The following is a 3,920-nucleotide window of genomic DNA, read 5'->3' on the forward strand; positions in this document are numbered from 1 at the left end:
CATAAAGACAAATGAAATGACAATAAGGATTATGTCCGGCGTGCTAAAGATTTTACCAGATTGCCAGTGCAGTTGTGGAAAAATCTGACTCATAGTTGTGATATCGTGAGTTCGATTTTCATAACACTAGTGACGTTGAGCAAGGCTCTTTATTTCCTATACTGTGAGTTCGCTCCATTGAAAATGAGTACTTGAGGGTGAGGTTAGTTAACTATATATATGAGGGTGAGGTTAGTTTACTATATATATGTATATATATACACACATACGTATGTGTGTATATGTATATATATATGTGTATTCTTTTCTGAATGGCAATCATCATATGCAAAATCAGCTAAAATATACCAAAAAATTTAACCAGTGATTAATACAAATGGTTGTGTACTAAAGATTTTATTGGTTCGAGGCATCAGCCTATTGACTATAGACAGATTTTATAAATATGGCTAATTGTTATTATGCATCAATTATTTGGATTTATACGGAGTTACAAAAATATTTATCAAATTGGAAGATTATCACACATTACAAATGGCTGTATTTGAAAAATAATATTGGGTTGCCGTATCAAGACCTTTCTTCGAAATGGCTCGCTTCAAGATAGACTCTAGCCTAGGGCCTATAGACAGATATTTGTTTTTTGTTACACAAGGCGTTAAAATGGCGGAATACTTCGATCCAAATGTTGAGCAAATTTCTCTAATTGTTACTTTTCTTCATATTAACTAACGGATTCACAACTAGTGACACACACACAATACACAATAAAAAAAAATACACTTGCTAACGAAATATGTTTTGAAATTACACATCTAAGATTTGTTGAAGAATATCACAGATGGGTTGAACGTGACAAGTCATGAAGCGTGTTGACTATGATTACGAAAATAAAGCAAAAACACAACTAAAATATAATAATAATGTGAAAATAAAAATATTGGTACCAAAAATTTTCCCAGTCAATATTTGTATATTCACGTGCTTGTCAACACATAAACAAATGATCTAACGAACAAATATTGACGTGTTGCTATGAATACATTAATGTAAATATCGGCAAGAATATAAAAATAGGGAAGGATGTGAATATAAAGACACCGAACAAAATCAGACTGCTTGTGATGATGATGATGATGATGATGATGATGACGACGACGACGACGATGATGATGATGATGGTGGTGACAGTAATGATGATGGTGATGATGACATTGATGCTAATGATAATAATATCGACAATAAATATTTGTAACAATCATAATAATAGCTATTTATTATTATTATTATTATTATTAGGTTTTGTTCTAGTAAGTCGCACTCAAGAACGCTCCTTAATATTTTCTTTTGTTTTCTCATTACAAAGATTTTATTTATTGCCCATCTGTAATCCCTTCTTCTTTTATTATAGAAGCGACCACAACCCTATTGGACTGGTAGGTTCTTCCTGCTTTCATTTCTTTGTAGTAAAATATTTCCAAAGATTTATCACCATTGCCACGGAAAACAGTAGTTACAACAAAACCTCATCAACATTCACAGCCAGTCTTTTAAAAAAATCTACGTGTTTCACCAACACAAGGAGAGTTGTAGGGAGACTCGGGTTATAGAGTACATATCCTGAAATCGCGCTGGTGAGAATAATGTCGCGCTGGTAATATTTCAATATTGCCGCGCTGGTGAAAATAAAGACGTGCTGGTGATGCTTCAGTATTTCATGGAATAGACATCGTTGTACAGGCACGAAAATTTATTTTGTGGAAATACATCCCGTGTGAAAACAACCACCTACTTCGTCCCTTGCGGTAGACAACAAGCGCGGTAGATGTCAGATTAATCTCTGAACTCAAGACGAGAAACACTCTACAGCTCCAATTAAAAATGATAGCTTCATCTTCCTTCAACTATATACAGTTAGCTGAGTTCAGGGAGGAGAGGATGGTGGATGTGCCAAGAGATATATAAGTCTGATGGCTGTTGATAGTTGAGCTGGTCAACGACGAAAACGAGGCAAAGATTTTCCATGTGAGCGTGTTGCGTCAAAGAATTGATCGAGATAGGCATGCGGCCATTTCTCCAAACAAATCAGTGTCTCAAAGTTATCAACGAGATCATTGAGGTTTATAATTTGTGACAAGGGACAGCAAATGACTAAGACGCCGCAAATGCAGTGCAGTAAATTACCTAAGAGATCTTAGAGATCTGAGAAAGAGGTAATGTTATATAGATTGATAATTAACGAGAAAAGATCGATTAGACGGAGAATTCTATCAATAGGATAGCTGACAGCGAACGAAAAAGGGGTCTTCGTCGCTGCGAATGCCTAAAGAACAACAAAAGTAGCTTACACGACAGCGTATTAACACAATAAAAACTACAGTATCTACAACAAAAGCAGCAACAACAACAGTCAAAACAATTGCGGAGACAGTAACAACCACAACGGCAGCCACATGAAAAAGAACGAACAACATTAATAGCAGCGGGAACAGCAGGAGCAGTTATAACACCAACAACAGGAAACCCTAAAATAGCAGCAACAACAAAGATATCCCACCACCACGTCAGTGTTCACTACGTCTGCTTTCTCTCTCACTAAAGTACAAACACACACATACGCACACACGAACACACACACGCAAGCAGGAACACGCACCAACACACACACACACACACAGATACGGGTAGACAGGCTTTTCTGCTATGCTGCACAACTATCTGATCCAAAGACCTCTTATATAAAAAAAGCCGTCGTCTCACGGCCTCTTATAAAGGAAGTAGGGACGACCTAAGCAGAAAGAAGGATGGTTTAATGGAGCAATAGATTCACACAACTATTAAAAAATAATTAGCATCAAAACTGAAACAACAATCACCATCTTTGTAACTGCACCACACACAAAAAATAAAGAGAAAAAAAGAAACATGCAAGAAAACACAAATATACAATAAGCACAAAAAAAATTAAACACTGAACGCAACAATATGTACAACACTAAAAACATCAGTAAACAAAAGAACCTTTCTACTATAGGCACAACGCCCGAAATTTCTGGGGAGGAAGCCAGACAATTAGATCGACTCCAGTACGCAACTGGTATGTAATGTATCGACCCTGAAAGGATGAAAGGCAAATTTGACCTTGGCGGAATTTGAACTCAGAACATAGCGACGGGTGATATACCGCTAAGCATTTTGTCTACAGAGCTAACAACTCTGCCAGCTCGTCAAATTGACGTTGGAGAACGAAACACTGAATTGATAGGATGCATATTACAAAAGAATGATCCGAGGGGCGATAAAGTAATGTACTAGTTTATTAAAGGTTTTGATGGTATCATCTGATACCTTCCCTTCAATATTGCTAACCTTGTGCCTAAATCGGGATTATTATTGGTTTACTATCAATTCTAATACGGTGCAATGCAGTCAGGCATGAGACGAAGACAAATGAAAGTATGGTGTTTTATCTCGTGTCGAGGACAAATAAAAATAAATATGGTGTTTTATCTCTTCACCCTTCTCTCGTCCACTACATTTCATATTTTCCACTTTCTGTGCTTCTACTTCTGGCAAACATGATGTAGTGGATGCTTTAGATCTTACTTAGGCATAATCAAGGAGGCTTATGATGAAGGACCTCACAATATTGACCCAGGCAATTATTAATTTCATGATGTTCTGCTTCCAGAGTACTTCATCCAATGCGTTCTTACCTCACTTATTTGTAAATATTTGGAAGTGTTGTGAGTATGCTTTGGCTGCTATTTCTAGCAGATCTAGAAATTACATGCATGGTCTCTGTGTAATAACTGGCTCTGTAGAACGACCAGATTGCAATTTCTAAAACTTGACCACAATAGGCGCAGGAAACGCTTTACAAGCACTGGTATGGCCGAGTGGTTAAGGAGTTATCTTTG

The sequence above is a fragment of the Octopus bimaculoides genome, chromosome 13, assembly GCF_046866305.1.
Source record: "Octopus bimaculoides isolate indiv1 chromosome 13, ASM4686630v1, whole genome shotgun sequence".
Classification (NCBI taxonomy): Eukaryota; Metazoa; Mollusca; class Cephalopoda; order Octopoda; family Octopodidae; genus Octopus; species Octopus bimaculoides.